Source organism: Mauremys reevesii, linkage group 24 (genome assembly GCF_016161935.1).
Source record: "Mauremys reevesii isolate NIE-2019 linkage group 24, ASM1616193v1, whole genome shotgun sequence".
In the NCBI taxonomy this organism is placed as follows: Eukaryota; Metazoa; Chordata; order Testudines; family Geoemydidae; genus Mauremys; species Mauremys reevesii.
In genome coordinates this window covers 8,444,106-8,467,072 of record NC_052646.1, presented here as the reverse complement: position 1 = coordinate 8,467,072, position 22,967 = coordinate 8,444,106, and the positions used below count along the sequence as shown (strand labels likewise).

Genomic DNA, 22,967 nt, shown 5'->3' with positions numbered 1-22,967 from the left:
CTTACGTTGTAAAACTTAATATGGCGAAAACAGAATGAAACCCCATTGGCATAAATATAACAGTGGGGTCCTCTGATGTTCTGAGATTTCTAATCTGGGTGTCGTTTTTGGCACCAGATGACTTGGTGAGGGTATGTTAGAAACGCACCAGTAGATGGTAATGGGGTTTGCAGACTTCCAGGTCTGGGAAGTCTCCATTGCCTTACGGTTAAAACATTGAACTAGGACTCAGGAAATATGAAGGAGTTCAATTGGTTCAATTGCTGACTGTCATTGCCCCACTGGGTGAGTTGCTTCCTCTGTTTGTGCCTCAATTTCCCATCTGGAAAATGGGGATATTTCCTTTCCTCCCACCTTTGTCTTGCTTGGATTGCAGGCTCTTTGGAGTAGCTGCTGTCTCATACTATGTGTGTATAGAACACTTAACAAAATGTTTGATTGGTGTCTCTAGGCCACTACTGGAACACTACTGCTGGAGAAGAATGTAATAAAACACATTGCTTCATAAAACAACAACAAATGTTCATTTTAACCTGTTTGTGCTATTCTGGTGGTGTGATTCAGTAGCTATGTTAGCACTGCCTTACTCACTAAACAGCATTCTCTAGCGGTACTAGAAACAATAGCTTTTCTTCCTTTCTCTGCCGGGAAAATCAGGCCTTAGCTGCATTGGGGAATTACCTCAGTGCCCGCTGCGTGTGTGGCAACGCCAGGCTGAAGTGCGACTTGCGTCTGTGCAACTTGACGGCTGACTAAATGAGCGCAAATGCAAATGGTCACTTGACGCGGCTTCCCCTGACTACACCAGGGGTTAGCACTGATGCTACTGCACAGATGTGTGAAATCGGGGCACGTTCCTAGTGTAGACAAGTCCTGGCACTGTGACCTTGGGGTAAGTCAGTTCTAGATTTCAGGCCTTAGTTCCCCACCTGTAAAATAGAATTAATCCTGGGGGTGGGGGTGGTAATGCTTAGTGCTCGCCTAGATCTCGGTGAATTATCCAACGGAGGACGCTGCGTAGGCCTTGTCTGCGCCAGGAGTGCTTTGCTAGTGTAGGTGCTAAACCAGCAAAGTGCTCCTAGTGTGTTTTGACGTTTGTACCAGCAAAACCGCACACACTTGTAGCTTATTCCAGCCCCTAGAGCGGAATACGCTACCCTGGCAAAAGCACAGGGTAGCTGCTGTAGCTGTATCGCCACTAGCACAGGGCTGCCAGGGATCTCACTCTTCAGGCTGGCGGAAGCCTGTAGTGTAGACGCTGTCCCGAGTGCAGAGGATTGTCCCATGGGATCTCATTTTCCACCTTAGACCGGCCATTACTCAGACTCTGTCGGGTTTTGTTTTAACAGAATCGCTCCTCGTGTTGATGCTGAGACCAGTTTGTGTTAAAAAAACAACTTAAACAAAAGCCTGCCAATGTTTAAAAACTTCATTTTCCAGGCTGGCCAAATTCTAAGCAGCCCTGGATCTCAGCCACCACTTGTTTATTTGGTGTCTCCAGAAATTAGCAGATGGTAGAGACTTAACGCTGTTAAACCTATGGGAATTTAATCACTAACCAGCCTCTCCTCGGGTTTATGTCTCCTCCCCTGCCAGGGCAGCTGTGATCTGCTAGTAGATGGAGTGCAGGACTGCGAGTTAGGGTCTCATTTCAATTTATTGCTTTGTTCCTTGGGTTCCCTGCTTGCTCCATGGGGAGAATGGAACTTCCCCAAGCTTCGTACAACAGTTCTAAGTATTTCCTATTATAAAAGTGTTCACGGTGGAATTCTCAGTGCACCTGCATCAGTAGTTAATTTCCTGGGGTGGAATCTGTACATTGGGTGTGGATCCAGGAAAGAACAGTGTTGTCTACTGATGGGCGAAGGGGGCTGGGCGTCAGGACCGCTGGGTTCCACTCCTAGATTTGGTTCCAGAAGCCGGGGAGTGATTTAAAGCGTGCTGCCATTGTGAGAGCTAGTCAGTTTTTAAAAATAAGCTAAGATGATTTCAGGTATTCTATCTGCCCCCTCGGTCCTCCTGTCAGTTAGTGCTGTTACAGCCACACTTCCTTATTTCTTTTTTTAAATCTCGTTCTCTCCCCTCTTTCACACAGCAGCACCTACACCAGCAAAAGGGGAAAAGTGTGTCTAGTTTTTCTGTTAATCCTGTATAATCAAAATGCTTATTAACACACAGGGGAAAAGCACAAACCAGTGCTGTTAATTGCACAAAGGAGACACCTGGAAAAAATAGGGGGATTTTGTGATTTATTTCTTACAGTGAACCTAAGTCTGGCTTGTTTCAAAAATGTAGCAGGTACAAAATCTTCAGGCAGACGTATATTTAGCTTAGGTCCTTTTCTGTTCCCTATCACTGTAGAGAAGCCATTTGTTTGTCTTTGCAGAGGTGTCCTTCTAACTCAGGGGTAGGCAACGGCGGTACGTGATCTGCCTGGGTCCTGGCCACCGGTCCGGGGGCCCTCTGCATTTTAATTTAATTTTAAATGAAGCTTCTTAAACATTTTAAAAACCTTATTTACTTTACATACAACAATAGTTTAGTTATATATTATAGACTTCTAGAAAGAGACCTTCTAAAAACGTTAAAATGTATGACTGGCGCGCGAAACCTTAAATTAGAGTGAATAAGTGAAGACTCGGCACACCGCTTCTGAAAGGTTGCTGACCCCTGTTCTAACTAGAGGCCTGTAATATAGTTGTTTTTCCTCAAGGGAGCTCAAAGCGCTTTACAGCGATTGAGGAGTATTGTTATTCCCTTCTCTGTGCCTCCATTTTCCCCACCTGTGAAATGGGAAGTGGCTTGGCTTTGGTCAGAATAAGTGGCGTTCCACTTGATCTGAGATCATCGTAAGCTGGTTTCGCTGGATCTTTCTGATGAGTGAGGCTGTTAGGAAAGGCCGGTGTTGGGAGCAGGGGGTTGGACGAGATGACCTCCTGAGGTCCATCCCAACCCTGATATTCTATGATCTTCCCGTTCGGCATGGAGCAATGTTAAGAGCTGCCTGTTAGTGAAGGGACTGGGAACTAGGACTCCTGGGTTCTGTTCCTAGCCTCTGCACTGACTCACTGTGTGACCTTTGTAAGTCACTTCCACCTCTCGCAGCTTCCATTTCCCTGTCTGTAAAGAGGGTTGTGAGACTTAATTCCTGGGCTCCTTGGATGATGGGCAAAGCCTTAGATGCTGCAGATCTCGATTCCCTGAGCAGAGCTGCTGATGGGCTGCGGGGGTTAAATGAAAGTACCTAGAAGCACAGCAGAACAATAGTAATAACGAGGGAGCCCCGTGACTCCCCCCTCCAAAAATACTCCCATGGCCCTGTAAGGTAATTTAGCCTTGACCGTTAGCTCTGCCTTGAAATCCTGACTGTGGCTGAGAGTTCATGGCCAGCAGAAGGTGTTGCATCATTGTCAGCTTTGCCTCTGTTTATCCTCTGCTCGATCTGGAGTAGGGTGACCAGACAGCAAGTGTGAAAAATCGGGACCGGGGAGGGAGGTAATAGGAGCCTATATAAGAAAAAGACCCAAATATCAAGACTGTCCCTATAAAATCGGGACATCTGGTCACCCTAATCAGGAGGGGCCACCCCATGCGAGAGAGTGTTTAATCCCTCTGGCCCGTTCAGTCCTTGCCCTCTCTGCTGAATCTGCCAACAAGGGGGCCACTTAGCGCCAGAAGTGCTTGCGATGTGGATCCCCGTTCCCTAGGAACGGGACTGCGATTTGGCCGTACGCATTCCACGCTGGCTGCTGAGCAGCCGGGAGATGAGAGTGACAGCCAAGGGCTCAACCTGCAGTGTCTACACGGACCCTGCGTCACCCTAACTACGCTGACATAAGGCCTACGCCTCTCGTGGAGTTGTCATGTCGGTGTGTAGGGCACTGAATTCGACGGGAGCAAGGCTGGTGTATGTACGCTGACGTAATTAGGACGACGTAAGGTGCCTTACCCTGACCTAACTCTGTAGTGTAGACCAAGCCTCTCCTAGCTGATGCAGCTGTGCCAGCAGAATGGCGTGATGTAATTAGGCCCAAGAGACAAACGATACCAGCAAAAGCACATTTATGCAGCTATAAGTGGTCTACACTAGGGCTTATACTGGCATAGCTGCGTCAGCAAAAAATCACACCCCTAATCGACATAGCTGTGCTGGTATAAGTTTTAAGTGTAAATCAGACTGCAGACCAGTGATACTCAGACTGAGGCCCGGGATCTCCCGCAGCTCTTTGCAGCACATGCTATTAAAAGGCTGGGTGATTTAATTATCAGCTCGTCTAACTCACTAACCAATCAGGATGCGTTTACCGTGTTGTTACCCAATTGTAGTCGATAAAATAATACTTGGCCTGAATTTTATTTATTTATTTATTTATATATGGGTAATGTTGATCGCTAATTTGGCTCCGGAACCACTGAGGTCTGAGTATCACTGCATTAGACTGTGTCTATGCTACAGACCTCTGCCGGCACAGCTATGTGGGCTGTGAAGAGGTGTGATCCCTGACCAGGATGGCCATGCCAGCAGAAGCCGGTAGAGCCTAGTGTGCACACAGCTATGCTGGCAAAGCTAGGCTCTTACTGATACGGCTTCTTTTCCTTGTGGAGGGTGGATTTACTGGAATACCTCTACACGTGGCCATTTTAATTTCAGAATAGCTTTCATGCTTTAACTGGACACCCTACCTTATTCCAGAGTAACCTCCCCGTGGACATAAGCTCCTCCATCTGGTCTCTGGGCAGGCCAGCCAATTGTGATCAGGTTCTGCCTCTTGATTTACTTGGAATTGATCCTGCTTTGAGCGGAGGGTTGGAGTAGATACCTCCTGAGGTCCCTTCCAACCCTGAGATTCTATGATTTTATGATTCTCCTGGGGGGAAAGGGGTTTGAGAGTCCTTATGAGTTTTAGTCCTGGTCTACTCTTAGGTTGCCAAAAGAACAGGAGTACTTGTGGCACCTTAGAGACTAACAAATGTATTTGGGAATACACTTTCGTGGGCTAAAACCCACTTCATCGGATGCATGTAGTGGAAAATACAGTAAGAAGACACACACACACACACACACACCATGAAAAAATGGGTGTTGCCATACCAACTCTAACGAGGCTAATCAATTAAGGTGGGCTATTAGCAGGAGAAAAAAAACTTATGTAGTGATAATCAGGATGGCCCATTTCAAACAGTTGACAAGAAGGTGTGAGTAACAGTAAGGGAAAAATTAGCACGGGAAAATAGTTTTTACTTTGTGTAATGACCCGTCCACTCCCAATCTTTATTCAAGCCTAATCTGCTGGTATCCAAATTAATTCCACTTCTGCAGTTTCTCGTTGGAGTCTGGTTTTGAAGGTTTTTTTTGTTGAAGAATTGCGACTTTTCTGTAATTGAGTGACCAGGGAGGCTGAAGTGGTCTCCGACTGGTTTTTGAACGTTATCATTCTTGACATCGGATTTGTGTCCATTTATTCTTTTGCGTAGGGACTGTCCAGTTTGGCCCGTGTGCATGGCAGAGGGGCATTGCTGGCACATTGGTAGATGTGCAGGTGAAGGAGTCTCTGATGGGGTGGCTGGCATAGCTCCAGCGCTCAGGAGTGAAGATTCCAGACCCCCGAGCGCTGGAGCTGTGCCGACCTAACCCCGTGTAGGCGCAGCGAGGTCAACGGAAAATGCTTCTGTCACCCTAGCTACTGCCGCTCAGGGGGGTGGTGTAGGCTGTAGCCTTCCATCGCTGTCTATGCGGGGGAGACGGGGGGGGGCACTGCACAAAGAAACATGCATAATGGCCAAATTCCAATCACCCACCCCTGCCTGGGGAGGGAGGGGGAAACAACCCTGAATGGCTTCTAATGTCCAATCAATAGGTGTGGCCGAGTATTGTTTCCTACCTGGCCCTCTGGAGAGGTGAAAGGAGCCAGCACTGAGCACTCCAGAGACAGGAAGGCATGAGGGCAGGGAATAGATAGGGGCCCATTTCCCAAGATAAATGGACACAACAGAACTGATTCCAGGAAGTAACGGGTTGTCCTCGCTGAGCGAGTGGCCAGCCATGGATTCCACCAGGGTAAATTCATAATTAAGCTCTTGGAGAGCCTTGAAAAGTAACATTTTCTGTAACTGAGACTGTGGAGCGGCCAAGCTTCCTACATCTAGCGGCTAACATCTAAAACCCTGCTGCTTTTATTTCTTCTCGGCTGTGCTGTAAAATACCCAAAGAATGGATCAGGTGGGGTTGGAGGTTGGAATTCGGACCAGACTGTTTTTGGGGAGCGCCACAGTTACCTGTCCTTCCTGCCCGGGGAGGGTTCAGTTGCTGACGTGGGGGAGAGGGTGTGCCGTGGATGGTAGGGAAAGGAGTAACCCCACCAAAATCATGCGAGTGCCGGGTGGCAGTAGGCTGGACATCACAAGGGACAAAGACATTGATCTTGGCTAGCTACACAGCAGGTGGAAAATAAGGGAGAAATTCTGAGCCAGAAGCTCAGAGAAAACAGAGACTGTGTGGTAGAGGGGTTCATGGAGTGGCAGGAGATGCAGAGGAGAAGGCTCTTGCACCAAAGGGTAGATTATGTGGCTAGACAAGCAGGGAGGAGCATAGAGAGAGTGGATCAAGGTGATTGGCTGGCGCTAATCCACAGTGGGATTTAAAACTGAGGCGGAACAGGCTCCTGAAACAAATCGAGCTGGTTGGGATACCAGAGGAAGGGGGTGAATGTTCCTGTGTCGCCTTGTCTGTGTGAGGTCAGCAGCAGCACATGCTGGGGTCTGCAGAGCGCGGACTATGAGGAGCGCTCAGTTGCGTGCCCATCCTCCTGGAGATGCACCAGCACGAGGTGTGGCCTAGAGGCATTCCTGACAAACCGCCCCTTGGGAGACGCTCGCTTAGCTCCATGTCAGGAAGTCGTTCCAACAATAACTGACTTTGTTGGGAACCACGTCCTGTAAGCTACAGAAGCCCAGAGATTCAGGGCAAAGGTAGCAATGTCCTTGCCACTGACTTGGATCCTGTACCTCCAAATGCTCCTGGATGAGGCCCCCTTGCTGGCCATTTTTGTAGCGTGGCTTCGGAAACACCTGGGGACGGAGACTTTCCACCACTCGAAAAACCATCTTTGAAGCCCTCCTAGCCCTGCCCCAGACAGCCCCCCTCCAGCATACACAGCTCCACCTCTGTTATCATCTGTTCATGCCCTTCTGAAACCTTCTCCTTTGGGGCTGAACCTTCAATCCTTTCCTCGGTTGGTCTCAGCCCAGCCTTTTGTGGAAAGCTCAGTGTCTCTCTGTGGGTCTATTTCATTTGTTGGCTGGGGGAAGACACCTGCACCTTACTGGAAATGACCCCGGGGCTCAGCAGTAGCCCATGAAGCAGCTGAATCGAGTCATACGTGGAAGTTGCGCCTCACAGAGCAGGTACCCAGCATCTTTTAAGGTGACAATTTGATTATGAATTTTATACTGAGTTAGCAGCAAGAGCTTTGCCCATCTGCTTTGTCATGGTTGGGGACAGGGCCTCATGATATCTTTTGGGCTCAATTTGTTGGGTAGCTGGGGCCGGGAAAGTACAAGAAACTGATTGGAATGCAGACCAAGGCGTCAGGACTTCTGGGTTCTGTTCTGAGTGTTGCTACTTACTTGCCGTGTGTCCTTTGTCACATCACTGTGCCTCAGTTTCCCCATCTGTGAAACGGGAATGATTCTTCCCTACCTCTCAGGGTCCAGGCTGTCATCCCTTAATGCCTATGAGGGGGGTTGAGCTCAGTATCTCTGTTAAACCTTTCCCTGTTGTGTGCAGTTTTGGTGCCAGGATATTGGAGAGACAAGGTGGGGGAGGGAATATCTTTGGCCCAGCCGTGGAGCTTCAGAGGGGCCTTAGTGTTTGAAGAAAAAGGAAATTGCAGGTTAACCCCAGAAGTTGGGGAACTCCAGGTCTTTTGTGCGTTTGTGGCTTCCATCAATGCAGGAAGATCCAGGGGCTTGGCATAAAGATCATGGCTTATAAAAGCACCTGGACACTTGCTGAGTTGTTTTGTCATAGACAGAAGTTAACAATGCCCATGTTTTAACTAGCCTCTTGAGGCTTAATACTGCCCATCAAGGTGAAAAGGAGCCAGCGTCTGCCCCTGGGGTTTCTGCTGATGCTTGTTTTCCCTGCAAGACATCTAGGGATCTTTCAGCACGATATCTGTCTAGCAGCACGTCTGCCCACCCCCCCTTTCAGCTCGGATTCTGCATGGTGCTGATGAGACATTGCCATGGGTTTGTGGTTCTAACATCAAATTCTCACTCCTGTATTTCCAGCCACGCTAGTCTTGTTTGTCAGCTGTTACTTTCCTCTGGGTTACATGCTGCTTTGCCCTTCTCTAGCGCCTGTTATCCAGGGATCTCAAAGCACTTGAAAGCCCACGATCTCCCTGTGAGGCTCTAATCTTAGCGGTGGGGAAACTGAGGCACAGCGGTGACGGGACTGGCTCAAGGTCACCCAGCGAAGCGGGGCAGAGCTGGGGAACAGAACAAAGGCCTTCTGGCTGTTGTCTAATCTAACCTACCACAGCGACTCCAGTCTCTCACCACCTTTAGGAAATGCCAGATCTTCCTCTTTGGTAACGCCTTTCCTCAGGGGTCTTGACACTAACACCCCCCCCCCCTTCAATAAACCTGGCACAAAGCAACGAGCACATGCACAGCCTGGATTTCACCCTGAACAAGGAGAAGAGCTGGGGGAGCTCCATGAAGGCCGCTAGGGACTTCACTACCACTGGTGGTTTGATGAGGGCGGCGCAGAGATGCTGTGGTGATGGGCAGCAGGATAAAATCCTGGCTAGCTGGGAATGGAACCCAGGAGTCCAGCGGTGTTTGCTGTGATTGCTGCCCGTCTTCCCTTTCCTCACGGATCTCTCCCCCCCTCCCTTTTCCTGGTGCTGTCCCCCTGGTTTGATGAACAGAATCTGAAGCCCCGAGACCTGGAATACCTGTCTCCCCTCCTCCCCCCAGTGTGGTGTTGAGCCTGCCAGGCTGAGCCAGGATGGACATGGTGATCTCTGGATCCCAGCCCTAGCAGATGGCAAGGGAGGTGGAGCTCCTCCCACGAATTAGTCGATGTTGCTGGGGGCAAGGCAGAGAGGATGGCAGCGGAGGTGCCTAGGATTTGCGCCTCTGCGCCGAGCATCGGATGGAGCTGCTGCCTTAAACCGCGCCTCCTAGCCAGGGCCATCCTCCCGCCGAGGAGTTTGGGGCTTGTTTTGCTAAACCTCCCCTCCCACTGCAGCTGTCCCTGCTGAGTCCTGACCTCATGATGTCACGCTGGGGCGCAGAACGTGTTGCTGCTGCTTGTTTAACCAGTGTGGCTTTCTATCATCCCCCTCCCCTTTCCTCCATGTGAAACCCGAGCCGGGTCCTCCCGGCCTGCTGCACTCCTCCACGGAGCTCCCTTCTAGCAGGTTAGTACCGCACCGGGTGCCTGGCTCTGGAAGCTGAAGGGTGACTGAGTTGGCAAATCACACCGCTGAAGATTTGCTAGATAAGCAAGCTCTGATGGGATCAGGAAGGCCGAAAGCGAGAAATGCGGTGTACTGGAAACCTCTTGGGTGCAGGGATTTTTGAAATAGGTGCTGTGGTTTTGGAATAGGTTGCCAAACAACTAGGGGAAGCTGGGAGTGAATTTGGAGCATTGTGTAGATGTGGTATTTCTTATATGCCACCCGAAGCGTGCGCGGTACTCTACGGAACAAAGACACAGGTCCCCCTTAGCTGAACAGCAACTGAGAATGGTTCACCGGGGCTCCATGCATGGCATTGAAGGTGCCCTGATAAATTTCAGTTAAGACTGTTCTCTGTGGGTCAAAGCAGGGGAACTGGGATTTGGGTTCTGTACCCAGGTCTGTCTCTGACTTGTGATCTTGGGCAAGTCCGTTCCCACTTTGTGCCTCAGTTTCCCCATCCTTAAATAGGGCGTAATATTCCTCTGCTCCTATGTGGCTTGTGAGACTTAGCTTAATGTTTGTAAATCCTCAAATGAAAGACACTCTAGATGCACAAGGTTGTTTATAAAGGGTGTCTCTCCTCCAAAGCTCAGCTGAATCCCTTTCCGCTTTCTATCTTAGCGAAAATAATTATAGTGCCCAAAAGGAGCAAAGTGCGGAGGGAAGAACTTTGAAGTTGGAGATCTTTCGAAGTTGTCCGGCAGGGAGAAGTACGCTCATAAGTTGATGCTATGTTCCCAGAGAAGTCAACCTAGGTGTGGCATAATGCAGAAAGCTTGGAATGCTTTAGTTGGCAGGGAGAGGAAAATATGGCTCAGGAACAGGTATGAGATTTGCGGTGCCTGCCAATGAAGTGCGAGTCATTGAGTAATGAAATAGAAGCAACATGGTCTAGTGGTCAGAGCTGGAGACGAGGGCTTTATCTACACTGAGCTATGCTGGCAATAGCCTCTACTGGGGACACCGTTATATTGGTATAAATGTGCTTCTATCTGCATAAGCTATATTGCTATAAGCACTTTTATAGTGATATAACATTGTCTATACTAGGGCTTTTCCCAGAATAGCTGTGTTAGTTTAAAAAAATAAATAACCCCCCTGAACCAACAGCTATGCTGGTAAAACTTTTGAAAGTATACTAGGCCGAGGTATCAGGACATCTGTGTTCTGCTCCCGGCTCTTTCTATGTTAGGTTTTTACAGGTGTGGTAGTAGCACAACATTAGCTACCATGGTGTAAAAGTCCAGTGTGGACAAGCCAGCGTACGCTTTAACATACATTAAACTGATCAAATTAACTGAGGCTTTTGACTTGAGCAGTTTAAAGTATACACTGCCTTGTTCTAAAAAATTGAGATTAGATGTGGTTTAGATCAGTGCTTTTCAAAGTGGTGGTCCGCGGGCCGGTGCCGGTCTGTGAGCCATCTCTGGCGGTCCGTGGCAAGTTTCCTCATAAGAGCATTGAATAGGATGATAATATGGCACTGGTCCCTGGCACATTGGGGGGGAAAAATTGCTGGTCCCCCACATCAGGTAGCTTGAGAAGCACTGGGTTAGATACCTACACACCTTTTAAATCTTCCTCTGTACACAGCCATTGACTCACTGTTTGATCACTTTCCCCTCCCTTTGCCTCAGTTTCCCCGTCTGTAAAATGGGAGAGAATACCCAACCTTGTCAAGTGCTTGAGCAGCCACCTGTCTGTCTTGAACAAGTGATTCTTTCTTATTTTTGGGATGCTGTCAGGTTAATATCTTTTAAAAAATCTTCTGTTGTTTAGATCTTGTTTAATTCTTGGACTTCACTCAACTTAGGCAGTAAAATTATACTGTTCAATTTCACTTGATTTACGTCAGTTTTATATTTTGTGTCTCCTGCTAACTCAAGGCTGCGGTGTTCAAAATCTCCGATCTTACTGCATCCTATAGATTCCCTCTTTTGGGGATAAAACCCCACTAAAATGGCCTTTTGCATCTCACTCCTATTCTCTTGCTGTTTCTGGAGAGCAGAGAGGTTGAATGGTTAGAGCAGTCAGAAGATTCCCAACTCTTGCAAACACTGTCAGGGAAGGTTTCAATCCAAAGCCACTTCTCCTCATGCCAGCTTTTGTGAAAACTTGTTAAAACTTCTTTGGTCTTAAAATAAACATAGCACTTCCCTTTGATCTGAATGATCTGCCTTCACCGCAAAATCCAGGTACCCGCTCTGTAAAGCGGTCAGCGCCGCATTGTTTCCGACCATTTGCAATTGTGTGTTGGGCAAAGTGAGGCGCTCTCTGCTGTGGTGGCAGATGTGCCCCAAACACAAGGCTAAGCTGGTAGATCCTGTTGCATATACTAGGGTTCCACCCCCACCCCCACTCCCTTGTCAGCACCAGCTGGGAATCATGTCAACAATTAGCATTGATCTTCCATGTGAGCACAGCTTTGGGGGGGGTGCTACCCCCGGAGAGGGGAATTAGAACAGATGAGCACTAGCTGTTGCATAAATAACACACACACACAAGCACGGCCATTGATTCTTTTTTTTTTTTTTTCACCAGTTGCCAACAGTGCAGGATTTTGTGTGTGTGTGTGTGTGTGGGGCGGGGAGGGTGAGGAGTGAAATATGGAAAAGCGAGGCCAGGTGCTCCAGTCCGTGCTGCTCCGAGATTTCTCCCTTCCCCTCCCTCCCAGTTCAAGGCCTTCTGCAGACTGTCTGCTAAAACGTTGGCCTGAGGTCTCAGCTGGGGAGAGAAATTATAGAGCACCTGGCGCTAGTTTTGCTCATTAAAAACAGTTGCTCTTGAAGGGCCCACAAAGGCTGGAGGTTTTTTTTTTTTTTTTAAGCAGGGGAATGGTTTTAAAATAGCTCAAACCAGCACTAGGAACGATTGAGAAGGGAGTGGTTTGCCCAGCGCTTAATCTGGGTCTCCCCGCCAGGTAAATCTGTCGTTTTCCTTGGGACTGCGTCCCTCCTCTCCCCCGCGGATGCGTCAGGCCTGGGAGCAGTGGGCCAGGGAGAGCTGTTCTAAAGGTTTCCTCTGTGCTTCGGAAGCTAATCCATTGGTCACGTGATCCTCCGCAGCTCAGCCATTCCAGTTGGCCTTGGACGCAGGGACAGGCAGGGCTGAAGGCCTGGGGGTGGGAGGGAAACGTTCCAAATGGCGTTTAACAATTTCATTAAGATGTCGTGTTTTCTGAGGGTGGTTGGTTGGTTTTTTTTTTTTAAAATGCTCCTGGTAGGCAGGACCTTGCACTGGTCAGGAAGGGGAACAGGAAAAGCAGCTTTTAGAAATCGCAGGCCCTTTAAATAGTCCCACCGTTCAGTCTCTCTTTTTGTCTGAGCCTTGTGTGCCTGTCTGGCTGCCCCTGGCACCAGTTCTCCGGTGCGGTCTGTGTTCTCTGTGCGGGACTTAATACCCCCAGCAATTCCAGAGCATCAGTGCACAAAGATGGCTTCTGTTGATAGACCCGAGGACTCCTCCTCTATTGGTATTTTTTTAAGGGAGGGAGGGTAGTGGGTGGGATCCTCCAGCCAGCAGCCCTGGTTCCTAGTTAAGCATAAAGCCACTTGCACCTGCACTAAACCCCTAGGCGGAGCAGCTGCAGGGGTGTTGGGAGCTTTACAGTGCATTTGCGTAGAAAGCTGCCTAATATTAGTGGTAATGATTAGGGGTTAGATCCGAGGCTGGGACTCTAAAATACGGGCCAATCCCTTGCTTTGGGAAGTGGCGTGGTCTGGTGCTTGGAGCAGAGAGGATGGGTTCCATGCCCAGCCCTGCCACTGACTTTGGGCAAATTCCTTCCTTCATCGTGCCTCAGTTTCCCCGTACGACGATGGTGCAAACTCTCCTTGGTAACATTTTCAGATGGCACAAAAACTGAGGGAGTGGTAAATATTGACCGGAACAGGTCAGTTCTACGGAAAGATCTGGATCACTGGGGGCGGGGGCTCATTTGAACGTATCTTAATGTGGCCAAAGGCAAGGCCCTACATCTTGAAACAAAGATGGGTTTGGGGGGGGGGGGGCTGTCTCCTGGAATGGAGTGACACTGAAAAGCACTTGGGGGTTGGGGTAGATCACCCCTGAACCTGAGCTCAGAGTGCAGTACTGGAGCTAAGTGGGCAGATCTGATTCTTTGCTGTATAAACTGGGGAATATCAAGTGGAAGTAGGGAAGTGGTGTTATTGCGGGGGTGGGCAAACAGCTCGCCCACTGTTTTAAGCTGGTCCTCGAGCTCCCGCTGGGGAGCAGAGTCAGGGGCCGCTCCACCCGGAAGTCGCGGCATGGCCCTGCTCCAGCTGGGGAGCAGGGTCGGGGCCGCTCCACGCTGTTTCTGGAAGCAGCGGCATGACCCTGTTCTGGCTCCTATGTGTAGGGGGCAGCCAGGGGGCTCTGCTCTGCACGCTGCCCCCCTAGCTCCCATTGGCCGGGAACTGTGGCAAATGAGAGCTGCAGGGGCGGTGCCTGCGGACGGGGCAGTGCGCAGAGTCGCCTGATTGTGGCTCCGCGTAGGAGCTCGGGGGGGGGACAACGGGGATATGGCTGCTGCTTCCGGGAGCTGTTTGAGGTAAGTGCTGCCTGGAGCCTGCACCCCTGAGCCCCAACCTCCTCCCCCAGCCTTGATCCCCCTCCCGCCCTCCAAACCCCTTGGTCCCAGCCCGGAGAACCGTCCTACACCTCAAACTCCTCATCCCCAGAGCCTGCACCCCACCCCTCTGCTCCAGCCCTGATCCCCCTCCCACCCTCTGAACCCTTCAGTCCCAGCACCTACACCCCAAAATGTTTGCCCGCCCCTGCATTAGTAAGACTGTGTCCAGTTCTAGTGTGCACTTAAGCACTTAAATAAGGATGTTAACAAGTTGGGAAGGGTTCAGAAAAGAGCTACAAGAAGATTCATGGCCTGGAAAACCTGCCTCATAGAGGAAGACTAAAGAAGCTCAGGGCTTGTTTACGCTTAAAATGCTAAAGCAGACAGCTGTCGGGCTGTAGCACTTCAGTGTAGAATTCAGAATTCTTCCCGTCAGCATAGGTCACCCGCCTCCCCACGAGGTGGTACTTAGGTCAACAGAAGAATCCTTCCATGTAGGCAGTGCTGGGTCAATGGGAGAATTCTTCCCTTGACCAAGCACTGTCTACACGGGGACTTAGGTTGGTTTAACTGCACTGCTCAAGGGTGTGGATTTTTCACACCCCAACCAACATGGTTAAACAGATTTTGTTTTCTTGTGTAGACCAGGCCTCAGCCTGTTTAGTTTAGTTTATCCAAGAGGAGTTGTAGACCGCGAACAAGTCACTCCTTCAAGTACCTACATGGGAAGATTTCCGAGAGAGAGCTCTTTAATCTAGTAGAAAAAAGGAAAGCAAGATCCAGTGGCTAGAAGCTGAGTTGAGACACATTCAACAGTTTCAACAGGGAGGATAATTAACCATTGGAACAATTTACTTCGGGAAGTGGTGGATTTTTCATTGCTTTGGGAGTCTTTAAATTGAAGAGATCTGCTGTAGCTCAAGCAAAGGTTAGCAGCTTGATGCGGTAATTTTGGGGAGACAGTCTCTGGCCTTCAAATCTCTGAAGCTCTACTTAGCCTGTGGGGGAGTTGGGTTTACACCACTGTGCAGAGACACAGGGACTTTTGTCTCTTAATGACATAGAAGACTCAGGATCCCAGGACATCCCTGAGGCAGGCATGCAGCTTTCACTTCCCCAACCACCCCAATCCCCTCCCCACCCCACCCATTTTGGGCTGTGGTGGTTACACCCCACCCGTGCCTGAAGAGAGATGTCCCAGAGCTTGGCGTTAGGAGGTGCTGCAAGGTAGGAAGCGCTGTTTGATCTCAAACTCTATATAGTCTGGGTTTGAGAACTGAAGCTACAGCTTCTCTAGAAACACTGCAGCCGATCAATGTAGACGCTCGCTAAAGCAACCGGAGAGGTTCTCCCATCGCTGTAGTTAATCCCTCTCCCCGAGAGGCAGTAACTAGGTCACGGGAAGAATTCTTCAGTTGACCTAGCGCCATCTACACCAGGGTTCAGGTCAGCTTCACTACATCGCTCAGCAGTGTGGGTTTTTCACCTCATCCCTGAGCGACGTCGCTGGGTCCACCTCACTTTTTTGTGTGGACCTGGCTGTAGTTTCTCTACCTTTTTGCCCCTCTGCCATTGGGTTGGCCTCTAATCGGACAAACTTTTCCAGCTCTGCAATTAGCAGAGAGCAGCAGCCCATGATCTGGTTTGTCTCCCTGTTGCACTGTGCCCTTTGCACACAGGCCATCCTTAGACAAGTCATGGGTTTCTGTGAACAGGCTTGGGGGAGGGGGAAGGGTATTCGGGTGGGGGGTGAGGATAAAACTTGATTCTCCTTACAGAGCAACTTACAGAAGCTGCTTCCTCCTTCTGCAAGGAGGCCCCTTGCAGCACGGCCTTTGCATTTCAGCCAGTGACTATTCTACTCACCGACAGTCTGGTCTGCCTTTAATAAGCCTGTTGGGCTGATTACTGCAGTTGTTACATAATCCTGTATCCCGTTGAGTGCCCCCTGTAGGACTGAACAGTAGTTACATGGTCGAGTTGCAATGAAAACGCCCCTGTAACGGCAATACTGTGCGTGCTGCGTATCCAGCCAGAAATGGACGTGACGGGCTCACGGTTAATGTGTGTGTGGACTAACCAGAAACCATATCCTTTGGCTTAAAATTGAAAGCACAAATGTTCCCTTAGATTATCAGCATGGCTCACCATTGAGGGTTCCTCATTTTTGCGAGACCCTGACGACAGTTGCCCACGGCTGTGTTGCTTTTGAGTTCCAGACTATCCAAACCAAGAAACCGGCACTGGGGACAGAGGCTACGTATTCACTGGAAGAAGAGGTGCATCTTTACACTGAGCTCATCTCCATTTAAAAACCCATCATCTTGTCCCAGACGTAGCCAGAACGAACTGGTCTCTGGTGGTTCTGTATCCTGTGCTCTTTGGTGGATGGGTGGTGGTTTGATAACAGAACCGTGAGCTTTTAGATTTGAAATCTTACATTGATCTCAAAGGCAGGGTTGGGGTGGCCTTGATCTGGGTTCTAATCCTGGTTCGGCCTCTAGGTCACTCCACAACTTCCCTACTCTGTGTCTGTTTTCCAGTCTGTCAAATGAGAGTGACTCTATACCAGGGGTAGTCGATAGGTGGACGCCGGCCAAATCGGGACCGCCAGACTCTTTTGAACGGACCGCAAAAATCTTCTTGCCTCGTCATTCTAAACTTATCACCCTCATTGTTATAATGTTTGTATGATTTTCCCTGCAGTCTGGACCTTGACTATACCTTGACCAAGAAATGTGGATCTTAATTGATTAACCCCCCTTATCTGCAGATATCTAAGTGCTCGATTAAATGGTACAGTAAGGAACGGTTCCTGAGTCACGCTGTAGCCTGGGTAGAATGTCTTTCAGGACCATCAGTAACCAAACTGTGTGGCAGTGCAGTGCCCTCCGAACAATCAGCCTTGTACAGGTGTATTTTTTTAGGCTCATGTTTAGCTAACTCTGCTAGAGTCCTGGAGAAGACCAGGCAGTTTGTCGTGTTCCCATGAGTTAGCAGGTCACAGTAAGCTGTAGGCTGTCCCATGGCAGTTTGAGATAAAGACGGGGAGAGCCTACAGCTCGCCGTGATCTGCTAACTCATGTGGAAACGACAAACTGCCCTGTCTTCGCCGGGATTTTACCATGCATGTGTGAGCTCGAGTTAAGAACACTGCCTGTTTTCCTAGTGAAGACACAGGCACAGTTGCTGTGGTGCAGATGGGATCTCCGTGGAATAGTGACTTCTAAGAACACACAAAACCCCCCTGTGGGGGTGGAGGGGAATTTGCCATTGACACTAAACCACGAGGAAACGCTAATGTAATCAGCCCTGTGCAGAGTCAACGATCTTCCCTCAAGAGCAATTTTTTCAGGGAGCGATCGGCTGACGAGTGTCTCTGGGAGCATGGAAGCTACGAACGGTTTGTAAATGCCTCTTACTTTCTGTTTTTAAACCGGTGAGGTTTTCAAAGACAACGGGGGGTCTGGTCTCCTACCGTGGTGGGCTGGGTGTATTTAAAAAAAAAAAAAAAGTGGGGGGGTGGACTTAATCAGAAGGGGTGCAGGAGAAACTAATCTATGGAAACACCGGGATGACAAGGGGCAGGATTTGACTTACCCCTGTATTTGAGAAATGAAATGTCTGGGTTGTTTTTTCCCTAGTGGAGGTCACGTGTCTCTGCTTGTACAAAGACATAAATGCAAATTGTTTATAGTAGAATAAGTGGAAGTAAACTGCAACAACGGATGTTAGGGCAGATGTTGAATAATTAGTCTGATGCATAAATAAAAAGCAGCACGCAGGTTGCGTGTGACACCAGGCCACATAATAACGGTGCTTGTCTCAGCAGCGTAAAAGCCTACGTTCAGTGTTTCATGAGCATTCTTTAAAATATTCCTTTTGGATTGAGAATTCACTGCGGGTGAGAAGTGACAGCCCTGGAGACTGGTGTGTCTAGTATACCAGAACCGGTGTTTCATGGGCAGTGCTCGTTCCCAAGCTAGTTTCAGTCTCTGGTTCCGCCAGGTCTTGGGCATTTCTACGGAGGTGAACGATTCTGTTCTGTCGGGGCTCTTATCCTGTCTTCGTCACCGGAGTGTCGGAGTGCCTTCCAGTTGTGGATTGTGATGTGCCCATCAGCTCGTTCCCGCTCTCCTCTCAAGGGCGAATGTTATGTGCAGTGGAGTGTTTTGTTTTGGTAGGGTTTTGTTTTCAAATGTTACACGCTGCGTTGTGTTTATGTCAGGGAAGACGGGTTGAAGAAGTGCACCTGGCACTTGTAGCTGGAGGTGGGGAGGTCTGGGATGGGCCGTAGTTCCCATGGGAGATTGGTCCACAGCTGAAGGAAGCTCTGTCTGATGCCAGCCGAGCTGTACCCTGGGGGTGGAAAGTTCCTCTGGGCCTGAGGAACAGAGCTGCCAACTGAACTTCCTTAGGAACGTGCTTCCCGCTGTCGGCAGCGACACGCTCGCTCTGCTTGAGCTACCAGCACCCTGACAGGAGCGGCGTAGCTGGCGTAACGCAGACGGTGGCTCAGGTTAGCTGCCCGAGTACGTATCCTGGGTGTGTTTGCACTCAGCTAGTCCAAACTGCCGCCCATGTGATCCTGGCGACTCTAGCTCAAGCACAGCTGCTGCCTGTCTGCCCGGGCTGGGAAGCATGCTCCCAGCTGCAGTGTAGACGTCTTCTTCAATCTGCTGGGCCTGGGCCATTGAGCACTTTGAAGATCTGGACAAAGTCGAGTTTTACTGCTCGAAAGTGAGGTTATTTTGGTTACTGAAGCCGTGTCCAATGCTGCTTCTCAAAATTGTGGTTGAGCTGCTTAAGAGGACGTCTTTCTCCTTCCCCGATGTCCAAGTTGGCATTCAGAAAATCCCTCTTGGTTGTCTCTTCTCCATGCCCACGTGCGGATGAACCTATTCCTAGTAAGAGGGAAGCTGTGCGTAGAGGGGAGAATCCTTTGCACTGGCCATAACCTCCATGGTAGTATTGGAGGCAGTGTGCACAGGTAAACTAGAAATCCAGGGAGCATGTTCAATCTGTTCTAAAGGGGAGAATTTCCCTAAACAAATCCTTGCTTTGCTGGCGTAGGCCAACTGTTGGCTTTTTCCGGGACGTCTTTGTGTGCAGCAACCTGCTTGTCTCCTCTCTTGTCTGTAAATGGTCGTACTCTGCCAAACCGGGATGAGAAAAATCATTATTTGAAAAACAAACTTCCCTGCAGAATCGTGTGTGAGGCTAAGCGGGCCAATGTGCTGGGAAAACAGATGGCAAATGATGGAGCTGAGCGTAACATACAGAGATCCTCTGTCCCGGCTCTTTGAAATCCCACTTCTTTTCAACATATCCCTTCTGCTGAGAGGTCTAATGGAGCCTCTCCTCCCACATCACTTATGACATCTCTGCATTGTCCCTAGTCATGGCTGGAGGAACATCATGTGGTCTCTTTGAAACTTGTTTGCGTAGGATGGGGTTTAATCATAGAGGAGGTCTCTGCTAATAAAATCCCCTCTGTTCCTACTCGGGTGTCCAGCACAGGATCAATCCCTCCAGTATCTTCTAGTGGCTCTTCTATCAAATCTGCCTTTAAATGTCTCAGCAGACAGGGTTCCTCTTCCCCGGGGAGATGACGCCAGAGCCTTAATAGGTCTCAGTGTCGCTTAAATTTTCCCTTTTGTAATTTCAGCCCATTCTCGGTATCACTTATCCTCTTGTGCCTCCCAGCCGTTTCCTTTCCTCCTATCGAACCCCTTCCCAATCTGGTAGACAATGTTTTGCGCACTCTCCCGTTTCAAATGTAGCGAGGACTCTGGACAAATTCTGTTTGCCACACTAGCCTCCCTTCTAGCGGATGTCTGCAGTGCAATTATATACACATGGCTGACCCGTGCCAGCTGGCTTGGGCGAAGGAACTGTTTAAATGCTTCATTGTAGCCATTTGGGCTTGGGCTGTGGGATGGTGAGAGGGTCCCAGAGCTCACGTCTACACCTACATCACCACCCCTTAGCCCGGGGTGGACAAACATTTTTGGCCCGAGGGCCACATTGGGGTTGCAAAACTGTATGGAGGGCCAGGTAGGGAAGTCTGTGCCTCTCCAAACAGCCTGGTCCCTGCCCCTGACTGTCCCCCCTCAGAACCCTCGACCCATCCAACCCCCCCCCCGCGCTCCTTGTCCCCTGACCGCCCTCTCCCAGGACCCACCCCCCCAATTGTCCTTGGGATCCCCACCTGTATCCAACCGCCCCCCCCGCTCCCAGTCCCCTGACTGCTCTGACCCCTATCCACACCCCTGCCCCCTGACAGCCTCCCCCCCCCGGGACTCCCACACTTATCCAACACCCCCAGCCGCCCCCCCAGAACCTCTGCCCCATACAACCACCCCTGTCCCCTGACTGCCCCCCGGGACCCTCCGCCCCTTATCCAACCCCCCAGCCCCCTTACCATGCCACTCAGAGCAGCATGTCTGGCAGCCGTGCCGCCCGGCCAGAGCCAGCCATGCTGCTTGGCAGGAGCGCGCAACCCCGCCGCCCAGAGCGCTGCCCGCCCGGCGGCATGGCTTCAGGGGAGGGGCCAGGAGCTAGCCTCCCTGGCCAGGAGCTCAAGGGCCAGGCAGGACGGTCCCGCGGGCCGTCGTTTGCCCACCTCTGCCATAGCCTGATCCCCGTGAGCCCGTGTGGGCTGGCACAGACCCTCCAGGGGCGTCTAATTGCAGTGTCGACACACTTAGTGTCTGTTTTGCAGGGCAGAGCTATTTGGCTGGGCGTTGGAAGAGTCCCACTGAGAAGTTCACCCGCATGGTCCGATAGATGACATTGGTGCAGCGGGGGATGTCTCTGGTGGTCAATCGACTGAACAGAGATCCCCTTGGAATGACCTATGGTGAGGGGTAAAAATATAACTAGACTAAACCTACCTACTAAGCTGTCTACAGTGACTTTCCTAGTGGTCTTTAAACCCCTGCTTAAGCTCAGTCATAGTGAAACAGGTTTCTAATGAGGTCTCGAGGACACGAATGAGACCAAACCATGTATAAAAACAGCTTTAGCCAAGACTCAGAACCAGGTTTCTTAGCCCGGTTTGTCCCCATATGTGCTGGCCGCCTGAACCATGTGAAAACATTTACTTCTACGTCGTTCTTAATCGTGGTCTTAGAGCACTGCAGGTCAATGTGGCTGCAGCTATGGAAAGGCCCGTGGAAATGCCTTATGCTAGTGCCGAGACAGTGACCTGCTACAGTTAGCCACGTGCCTTCACCATAAAGACCATGTCTTTGGTTTGGTGCCATCACACTGGACCGTTTGCGGTGCCTTTCTACATCAGTGGCTCTCAACCTTCCCAGGTGACTGTACCCCTTTGAGGAGTCTGATTTGTCTCGTCTAGCCCCAAGTTTCACCTCACTTAAAAACGACTTGCTTACAAAATCAGACTGAAAAATATAAGTGTCACAGCCGCACTGTTACTGAACAATCACTGACTTTCTCATTGTTACCACAGAATTATAAAATCGATCGGAACATAAATATCGTACTTACATGTCAGCGTATGGTGTATAGAGCAGTATAAACGAGTCATTGTCTGTATGAAATTGTAGTTTGTACTGACTTCGCTGGTGCTTTTTAGGTAGCCTGGTGGAAAACTAGGCAAATATTGAGATGAGTTAATGTACCCTCTGGAAGACCTCTGAGTAACCCCGGTTGAGAACCACTGTTCTACAAAAGTTTGGAACGGCTGCAGCCTTAATCTAGGTTAGTATCATTCCACAATCTGTTTTGTGCAGAGCCACAATAACAGAACCAGACCAGGCTAGGGGGTGTGCGCGCTGTAGCTCCGTTCTTTGCATGATGTGACTTTGCTATCTGTGAAAACATGCTGTCATTTCTTATTTTGGACGCTTTTCCTTGGTGTGCTTTGAGAGCCCGCTCCCTCACTGATCCCCTCTGCCACAGAGGAGCTGTTGCTTCTCACCGGTCGTGCAGACCACATGCACGTGTGCGCCAATTTTTAAAACAGAACATCAGTATTCAGCCCAACAAGGGCTCTTCTGAGAAACTTGTCCTGGCCTTCCCCAAATAAACCTAGCGAGACAGAATGGTTTTGCTCACGTATGTGTTTGTGGGGACTCAGAACAACGTGCTGCTTACAGATAGTCAGAGGGCTTGTCTGCACTTGGAAACGCTGTAGCAGCACAGTTGTAGCGCTGCAGTGTAGACATTTTCTGTGTTGATGGGAGCATCCCATCAGTATAGGCAATCCACCTCTCCGAGAGGCCAGTCGCTCAGTCAGTGGTCTTCCATTGACCTAGTGCTGCTACAGGAGGATTTAGGTCGGCTTAACACCCCTCGGGGTGTGGATTTGTCACGCCCCTGAGTGAGGTAGCTGTGTTAACCTGACACTTCCATGTCGCTAAAGAAGCCTGCGAGTTAAAGTACCAACTCCTGGAAGCGTCACAGTTAAGCTGAGGGGTGAAAAGCCCAGTTACTCTTACAAGGTTGTGAACAAGCATTAATGAGGCAGGGGAAATACAGCTGCTGAAATATTGGCCAAATCATGGAAGATCTTTCATATGTCATCTTAGAATTGGGGTTTTTAAGTGTTTTGAGATTTGCCAGATATTTTGCCAGTTATTCATACAAGTCGATAACATCAAAGGGGCAGTTCTTCTAGTAAACTTAATCATGTATGTTTCTGAAGCTTAGAGTGACCAGACAGCAAGTGTGAAAAATCGGGTAATAGGAGCCTATATAAGAAAAAGACCCAAAAATCAGGACTGTCCCTATAAAATCGGGACATCTGGTCGCCCTGCTGAAGCTCCTGATGGAGCGAAGGGGTTAGATGTGGTTTATAGCACAATATTCCAGTGGGTTATCTGAAGGTTACTGCTAGAAGTTGGCCTATGTATGTGTTTCGGATAATCCACTCTTTGGGGCGTAAATTGGAT

The 22,967-nt window shown here is 49.7% G+C and overlaps 1 protein-coding gene across 2 annotated transcripts in view; it reads left to right on the top strand.

Moving 5' to 3' along the window:
• ZNF687 (zinc finger protein 687) overlaps positions 1–22,967 on the top strand; it is a 48,851-nt gene that overhangs the window by 2,305 nt on the left and 23,579 nt on the right. The window contains exon 1 of one of the 2 annotated variants that reach the window (XM_039512555.1): positions 21,664–21,774. The exons of the other annotated variant lie outside the window; for it this stretch is intronic. The gene's annotated coding sequence lies outside the window, so the exon portion shown is untranslated. Of the gene's footprint in view, positions 1–21,663; positions 21,775–22,967 lie in introns of those variants that run through there. 2 annotated transcript variants of the gene reach the window in all.